This window comes from Papaver somniferum, unplaced genomic scaffold (genome assembly GCF_003573695.1).
Source record: "Papaver somniferum cultivar HN1 unplaced genomic scaffold, ASM357369v1 unplaced-scaffold_107, whole genome shotgun sequence".
Taxonomy (NCBI): domain Eukaryota; kingdom Viridiplantae; phylum Streptophyta; class Magnoliopsida; order Ranunculales; family Papaveraceae; genus Papaver; species Papaver somniferum.
In genome coordinates this window covers 11040070-11049941 of record NW_020619603.1, presented here as the reverse complement: position 1 = coordinate 11049941, position 9872 = coordinate 11040070, and positions in this window count along the sequence as shown.

Here is a 9872-nt window from a genome sequence, read left to right as displayed (position 1 = left end):
GCTATGAAGCCTTTTGGCTTAGATTGGGCTTTGAGTACTAATGGGTTTGAATGCCCTTTGAATGAATTGGGCTCTGTAATGTGAACTGATGCTTTGGGCTCAGAGTTTTTGAACTAACAGTTATAATGGACTGGGCTTGACCTTTTGTCCTAGCAGTGAACTAGGCTTTGCCTTGAACTTAGGCTTGGGCTCAGTGTAGTGAACTGAGCTTGGGATTAACCTGGGCTTTTGGTCTTTTGGGCCTTGGGCTAACAGTGACTGTGAATTGAGAATTGAGAGAGCGAAGCAGCATCAGGTAGCAGACAGCTGCAAGGGAAGTGGAGTGGCAGCAACAGCTGCAGAAACTCAGATGCAGGAGAGGGAGGAAAAGGCAGCTGCAGCACAAGGCATGCACAGTGCAAGTATAGCAGCAAGAACAGCAGGCAGAGGCAAGTGCACAGCAAGGCCAAGGAAACAACAGCAGCAACAGAGTTGCAGCAAGCCAAGGAAGTAACAAGAAAAGAAGTAGCAGCAATAGCACAAGCAAGGAAGAAAACAGCAGTAAGGGAAGCAACAAGAAAACAAGTAGCAGCAGCACAAGGCAGTGAAGAAAACAGTGTAAACAAGGTAATAAGTAACAAACAGTGAACAAAATGGAACAAAGTGAAAGTGACACAAAGGCAATTAGCCTAAGGCAGGGAAGATGGTGAAACTAACAGTGATAACAATGCAAGTAGTAGCAGTGGCTCTAGGCATACCTAAGGAATGGAGGAGAATTAGCTTGCTATGAGCACTAATTCCTCCCATTGCTCAATCACAACAATGCAATAGAGTTAAGCATACAAATGGAGTGGGAAGAAAACTAGCTTGCTCATTGTCACTAGTGAGCACTAGTTTCTCCCTACTGCTCAATCAAAACAGTGTACTGAAAGCTCTAACCTAGCATACCATCACTTCTTGACAATGAATTGAAACACAGTACATCACAAGAACATGAAACAACTGAAATTAAAGGCACAAACATCACACCAAACAGAACATGAACTGAAATTGAAAAGTGAACTAAAATTGAACTGAAATTAAAATTTAACAGAACTTGAAAGTTCTGGACACTGGCTAGTCCAGCATGTCTTTAACACTAATCCCACACCCATATTTATACCCAATACCCAATTAGGGTTTACAATCAAAATCCCCAAATTTCTCCAATCGACAGTACAATTAGGGTTTCCCCTTTTTCTAGTGTTCTGGGTCTAATTTTTCCCATAACCCTACTCTCATCCTCTCCTAAGCAGTTCTATTACATCAATTGGGGTTTTCTAGAAAAACCCTAAATTATAAAGAAAATTAGGGTTTTCAGACTTGGGAGAAAATTACCATACTCTTCTGATTTCGTTGTCCCCTCTGCGATTAAGCTCATACCCATGCTTCCACTTGCATATGCGCTTGAAACACGCCTCAATGTTGTCTTCTGATGGAACCCTAGTTCTGTCTTTCTAGGTTTTAGCGTCTGATGGAGAAGCTATAACCGAGGAAGAGAGAAGTTGAGGTTATGGTCGAGGCGGTCGGTTTTGGGAAGGTGGTGGTGGCAGTGGAAATGGAGGTGAAGTGAAGGCTGGTACGGTGGAGGCAGGAGTTGCAGTTGCAGCTCTGCAACTGTCGGTGAAGATGGGAAGAAGAAGAAAGAGAAGAAGAGAAATGGAATGGGTAGTTCTCGATGGGTTTTTTAGGGTATGGGATGTTCTGGTGTGAGTCGGGTTCATCAAGAGATGATGTTTCACGAGCTGGACCATCGGATCATTAAGTTCAGATGGAATCGAACGGCTTTAAGGAAGGGGATGGAAGCGACCGTAGGATTTTTTTGGTACAACTAAATAGACGGATCCAGATGGGGTTAGGTGCTGTAGTGTAAGGCGGAGACTTCAGATTTTGATGCTCTATGAAGGAGCGACCATCGGATGCTTCTGAGAACTGATCTGATGGCTGAGAACGGAGGCGTTTTTGTGTGTAGAAAATGAGGTTGTGCGCACCATTCTTCGCGGCTTCCTTGCGTGATTTCTCCCGGCTTTTCACTACTTTTCTGCTCTTTTTGCTCCGCAAGTCATCCATACTTTATTTATTACCTAAAAATGCAAAATTAAGTAAGAAAAATATTTATTCTTGAAAACAATGAAAATACAGAATATGGGATAAAATGTAGAATTAATGCACAAAAGATGAGTTAAATGCCAACAAAAAGGGATAAATATATACATTATTTGGTACTCATCAATGGCCCATTTTTTCGATCCGTTTTTCATGATCTCAACATAGTAGTTTTTGAAGAAATTATCAACAGTGTACTCTTCAGTGTTGATAGCTTTATCACGGTATAATGCATTTCGCACTTCATAAGTATAAGAGGTTCCTAATCCGGCTGCGCAACGAGAGTTTTCTAAAGCTATTCTAAAAACATCACCACTCAATTGAAATATACCTCGTGCGAATCGTTCATCAGATATATTTTCATAGAATAAGGGAATTTCTGGATTATACAATGGGATGGGAAGATTATTCAGAAGTTGTCCTAATGAAATGATGATCTTTTGATTAGACCACTGTTCAGAATTTATTAACTCAAGATTGAGTTTGGATGAATAATCAGAATGGGAAGGAAGAGAAAGTGAAAAGCCTCTTGTTGCAAATTCTCTTTTCAACCTGGTGAATTCAGTTTCCATCTTTTTACCAGCTGGAGCCATTATAGGAATGGGAATGAGGGATATATAGGTGAATGAAATCACAGTAAAAAAAATGTATCTTAATCAGATCACGCACGGAAATTACAACTAAAACGCAGAAGCAGGGGAAAAGAAAGAGGAAGGTAAAAAGAAGAAAGAAGAAGATGAAAGAATTTATATAAGAAAAACTTACTCTTGTTTTTCGAGATTTTATCTCATTAATGCGAAGAATGAATGGATAGGAATAAAAGGTTATAAGGACGTGTCAGATAACGAGTGGATAAAAAGACACGCGTAGGTAAGGAAAGCTCAAAGTCTGGAAATGTGTCGGCAGATCAGAATATGAAAAGGTGAGCATGTGCGATATTATTAGATGGAGATTCTTCATATCGCTCACTTTATAAAGAGAACGAAATGAGAAGAGGCAAAATGTAGGAGTGAAATATCACACATTCATTATATATGCGAAGTAAAGGTCATCTACCTTAAGCGAAGACCATCACACATGTTAAAATTAGGATGATGTATTTAATGATGTCAGCATAGTCACAAGTAAAGTGTGATGATCTGTGCGAAGGTGTAAAGTGTGCGAAGTTGAATGAATGTACATGAGCGATTGTAACACACAGTGATTCCGAAAATAGGGCATCTATTAGCTGTCATCCACTATGTAGTACCCTATATAAGGGGAATGAATCTGTGTATTGAGAGAGAGATCTGAGATGAGTAGTAGACAAGAAATTAAGAGAGAGAAAGTTTATTTGGATAGCAAATAAAGTCATTGTATTATCTTGTAACCAAATATAGAACTTGATAAATAATAAAAGATTTCCATTATGATTACTTAGAATCTTGTCTAAATTCACAGGGGATGTGGTTTTAGGATTTCCTGAAACTGCTCATCATCATTAATGTTAGACACATATCCTAAATTTAAATGAAGAGTGACGAAGAAATAGAAATATATCTTGAGCAACTCAAGTTTAATACTGAATTCAATGAATAACGAAGACCACGAATCTGGTGCAGAACCGAGTAGAAGTAAAGAACAAAAAATGCACGTGGTGCATCATATTTTTTTTCCGACCTTGCGATGGTGCAAATTTGGGACAAGACGGGGCACCCTCTAAGAATGATTCTTGCAAAGGTATGGATTGATTGTTCTAGTTTTGGCCCATGTTATTTGTCGGAGCTTTAGCATTTTCGGTAACTCACTCAGTTGCCGATTTACTAGTTAGAAGAAGAGTCGATGCATTTGGTTTCTATGAATTATAGTAGAGTTGATGTCGGTATTACATTATAACTTTTCATGGTCCTACACTCATGTAGTGGTGTAGTACTACTCTTTGATCTGTATTCTTACTATTAAACAACTGTTTGTATTTTTTTTTGACAAGCAAAGGGCAAATTTGATTAAAAGAAGCTTTGTTTATCAGAAAGATGAAAAAAGCTTGAAAAGAACAAAGAAATTAGCTGTGAACCACAGCATTCCGGTTACAAATCTAAGTGCTAAGAGCATATCCCTTAAACAACTGTTCGTTACTATTCCATAAGTGACTCTATAATGGAAATCAACGAGCCATGGACTGTCAATAAAATCCGTTAGAAGAAGAGTCGATGCATTTGGTTTCTATGAATTATTGTAGAGTTGATGTCGGTATTACATTATTACATTTCATGGTCCCATACTCATGTAGTACCACTCTTTGGTCTGTCTTCTTACTATTAAACAACAGTTCATTACTATTTTATGCGTGACTCTACAACGGAAATCAACGATGCCATGGACTGTCATGAAAATCCGTTTGCATGGTAAACTTCACTTCACAACTACGTAAAAAAGTTATTTAAGGAAAGAAAATCCGTTTGGCATAGTATGTAGTAAAGACTTCTTCCCATTGAGCTATATCAAGTCAACTTGTAGTACTCACAAGTTGCAGACTTTAATTCACTCTGCAACTGACATCCATAATCTACTGCCCACTTAAATATCGATCACCCTGTTCTCGGATTTCGTGGTTGGTTCCTTTTTCACATTCTACATTTTCTTAGATACTTCTTAGAGACAAGAATATGCAGAAAAAAAATTTTGTTGGAAAGTCACTCAACAACCATATAGAAATAAGATCATGAGAGTGTAACTTAGAATGCGCGGTAAAGTTGGATGGCATCTTAGTGAGGAGAGTGTAACAGAGGACGAACAGCTAGGCTTGACATACAATTTGGTTTCTATGAATTATTATAGAGTTGATGCTGATATTACACCTTTCATGGTCCTACACTTTTTGGCCTGTTTTCTTTCAATTAATCAGCTGTTTATTACTATTCCGTGCGTGACTATCCGATCGATGCCATGATTATGACTGTCTTTCTCATCCTTTTTACTGGTTAAGAAATTAACCATATATACTCCAGGTCTTGTATACTACGAGCGGTGTATATCATTAGTCGCGTAAGTAATTGCCCAGCCCAAAGTCATCGTGGTGGGTGGCAACCATCCGTTTGGCACATTAAATTTTCAGAACTACATAAAACAGATATTTGGAAGAATTACCGTCATGATTTCGATTGTGTCTGTCTCTATCTTACAACAATAAAAGACTTCTCCCCGTCAAGTCAATGTGTAGTACTCACAAGTTGCAGACTTGAATTGACTCGGCATTCACTCTGCAACTTAGATTGTGTCTGTCTCTATGGACTTATCACTGTGTTCTCCTTTTTCTTGGTTGGTTCCTTCATCAATCAACATTTTCTTTGCTACGCCTTAGAGACAAGAATATGCAGACAAAAAAAATATACTGTTATTTTGTTCAAAGCTCACTCAAATCTTGAAATCTAAACAATTTAGACCGTGTGAGATTGTGTTAACATAGTACATCACAATGACTTTTATCACATCAGTGTTCACATTCCACCGTTAATTTGGAATATCATTTTCCAATTAGTTCCCGGACAGACATGTTTCCGAAGAAATTGACTTGTCATATAGATATTTATAATTATATTTATATTTTTGTTTGTAGGCCACATCCTAGTTAGCAATTCGAAATTCGGGAAATGTGCGGTCCTATAAATATACGAGTATTATACGGATTCGTAAAAAATAAATTCGGCATAATAATTCATGATTCGGCAATAGTTCGGAACGACATACATATGTGTATGACTCGTTTAAGAAATATCAATTCGGCATGCAAAATTCGTTACGCATTATGTGTATTAGAAGAGATTTTAAGTCCTATGTTGGGGTCTTATATATGGCACAACACATTTCTTAGTGTGCGGGATACATTCATTTCCTAATGTGCGAGAATGTAACACAAGATCCGAAAATAGGGGAAATATTAGTTGTACCCCACCACATGTGAGCTGTCATCCACTATATAAATTCTTATATAAAAAGAAATTCAAAGAGAGATAAAACAGTTTAGGATGTATTATTATTATCTCCTTTTTCTTCCTCAAAACTAGGCCAAGAGCTCAACCAAGATCCCACTAATGGAGATTATAAATATAATATTCATGTAATTCTATCAATCATACTGAAGAACCATGGATGTAGATCACAATGATCGAACCATGTAAAAATTTTTGTGTCTCTTTATATTTCTAGTACTTATATTTGAGATTTAGATGATTAATAAATTTAGATTAGAAAATATCTTAAGGGGTGTGTTGTAGGATTTCCTGCAAGCGAAGATAACGAGTTGAACATCGCATGTTCGATTCCACTTTCACTCACATTTTTTACATATTTCTATAACTCTGGCACAGATGGTTGGGTTGATTGAGTTCCCACAGAAGATCCCATGATCGATCCTCACCGCATTAATATTCTTTTTCACATGCGAAGAGTACAAGGTTGAGATCGCGTGTTCGAATCTCCACTCTCGCATATTTTTTAACTAACTCTCGCATAGAAGACGACGCACAGATAGTTAAAGACAGGGGTGTGAATTCGGGCAGGCCAAGCCACCCGGCCCAAAAACTAAGACAGGTCGGGCAGGCCAGACTTAATATTTGTGAGCCCGTAAACAAATTCAGGCCGGGCAAAAGATGATAATTTGCTATCCAAAGACCGCCCGAAGCCCATTTTTTATACGGGCAGGCCAGATCGGGCCGGATAGACCACTATTTTGAATTTTTTTTCTTATTTTTTAAGTTCAAATTTTCAAATGAATGGTATTAAATTTATTTTTCCAGGCTTGCAATTAAATTTATTTAATTTTAATTTAATATCCTTTTCTTTCTAACATTGCATACCGTAAGTGATAGTATTATTTTATATTTAAATTACAATGACAAACTTTTAATTATAGCCTACAATAAATAATTAATTAGAGTACAATAAAATTTCTAATAAGAAAAAATATTACCATTAATGTTTTGAAAAAGTTAATTATAAGTAAAAACAAGTATATATTTAATTTTTCTTGACACAAAATTGGCAATTGTAAAATGGTAACTTTTAAGTCTTTTTAAGAGGATATTAAATGATTAATGGCACATAGAAGGTTTTCAGGCCGGGTATCAGTCCGGGCATCATAATTAATTGCAAAGCCCGAGATTGCCCAATAAATTAATCCATACCAGGCCGGGTGGCCCATGACGGGGCATAACAGGCTTTGGGCTACTTCGGGTACAGGCGGGCTCGGACGGGTACATGCAGGCCGAGTATTTTCGGGTATTATTTACACCCCTAGTTAAAGAGGGTGCCGAATTTCAGATCCAGAGTTCGAACCCCTCTTCGAAAACTAAACAACAGGTGTGCGTTAATGCACACAACAAGTGGCACAAATGGTTAATGAAGAAAATTGCAAACCACTGATCCAGAGTTCCAATCCTTCCTGCCTCCTACATACATTTTTGCAGAATTTTTCTAAAAATAGGTTATCATCGCATGAAACATACTAAGAAGAAAAGAAGCCAAGGCTACAAATATCTTAATCAAAGGCTCAAGAGAAATAGAGCGCTACAACAATAAGAAAGAAAATCAAAGTAGAAAAGGCAAAGTATAAGACCTTAATAAAAGGCACCAGAAATGATAAACTCAGATTGGCTAGGAATTCGAATGTGGCGTGCAACTTAGTTCGCATACATGCAAGAGGCAAAAAGTAAGACCTATCGCACGTCATAGTCGGAGAAACCTAGAAATCATGACTCAAGAAAAGGCTACACGGACCCCGGAACTTGAGTCATGGAGATTTGGGGTGAGAAAACGTGATGCCCATCCGAGAGAAGTACCATAAATTTTCAGTCTAAGTTCATAACCTTAGATTGGAAGACCAAGGTGATAAAGTCTCTCCTAAGGAGTGCATAAACTCGATCAAGGAGCCGAGGTACACGGTTGAGTCAAGAGTGCCCGAGGCGTCTGAAGCGTACCTTGCTACTCTTGACAATTCCTAACTATGATGCACTCGGTACGAAGATACCCCACTTAGGCTGCGGTCTCGCAAACATAAACCTTATCGTAGTGGAAAGTGAGACTGCGAAATCAACTGTTGTTGAATTACCGGATGGGAAGAGCCATAATCTTAACCCGATATAGGTAAGCTTCCTTGAAGGGGCAACCAGAGGGGAAGATAAAGACGACACCCTCCATTAGGGAGCTGAACTGTGTCAAAAGAAGACAATGTCATGGGGCTTCTACTCACGGGAGTACTTAGGCCTCTCGTATTGCCGCATAGATGTATCTTGAAGAGGTAAAAATACAAGAAATGTTAAGACAAGATCAATGGGTCATTACGTGAAAATGTAAAGACCGCGACCAAATAGAGGTAAAAATAAGACCTCTACACAGGGAGGAGAGATAAGACCACACTAAACACACATAGACCTATATATTTTAATGATTATATTATTATTATTCAATTCTAATAGTGCAAGGAATATCTGATCGATGTCATGATTATGACTGTCTTTCTCATCCGTGCGTGACTATCCGATCGATGCCATGATTATGACTGTCTTTTTCATCCATTTTACTGGATAAGAAATTAACCTTTTATACTCCAGGTCTTGTATACTATGAGCGGTATCATTAGTTGTGTAAGTCATTGCCCAGCCCAAAGTCACCGTGGTGGCTGGAAACCATCCGTCTGGCACATTAAATTTTCACAACTACATAAAACAGATATTTGGAAGAATTGCTGTCATAATTTCAATCCCGGCTTAATTGGGGTAATACCTAGATTTAAATGAACCTAGTACCCTTACTAAGGGGAGGCCAAATATGGGTGAGTTTACTTTAATACCCTCGAAGTAATTAACCATATTACTTAATCAGATAACCTAAAATTAAAAACCTAAAAAAGTATTAATCTTCTCTTCTTCTTCTTCATCTACATATTCCATCAAACTCAGAATAAAAAATTTCTCCAAATCGTCCAATTTAATTTTCCTGAAAAATGGTTGATTCCAAACAATCAAGTAGCAATACAGATTCAACAAGACATATCAAAAGATCCAAAGCAGAGAAAAAAGGTAAGGAAAAAGTTGGAACTAGTGAAATCAGTAAACCCGAAAATCCAATCCCTGAGAATGTTGAAAAGAACCCTCCACCGACGAAAAGAAGACTGTAAGTGATTTCTAAACTCAAACACATTATTGTTTTGTGTTTTTGATTGTTATATTAGATTAGAAATCGAAAATGATGATTTTCAGAGTTTTTAGTCGGCAGAGTTATTTGAAAAATATGATGTCGGCCTTAGGATGTAAGCATCAGTCGGTAGGGTCGTAACATGAATATCATGTCGGCTTTTCATACCAGCCATTCCGACTGTGAAACATTAACCAGGGCCGGCATGGTAATCAATAACCAACCCTGCCGACTTTTCTGTAGTCGGCATTTTCTTATAATTGTATCGTTCCGACTTTATGTCACAGAAAATTGATTTTCCTTAGTTAATAGTCGGCATTTTTCTTGAATAGGAACCTACCGAATGTGTGTCGGCGTGGTATATGATTACAACCCAACCGACTAAGTATTAGTCGGCAGTGTTTAGATTATAGACCTTGTCGACTAGGTGACCAGAACCATGTTTCAATGTGTAGAATTTTCATATCTTTTATTTGTGTATTATTTAGGTTCCCAGAGGGAAACATAGAAGATATCCCTTGTCTTGTTAGCAATGCAGCAAAGCTATTAGAATTTATTAACAAGATTTATCCTTCTTT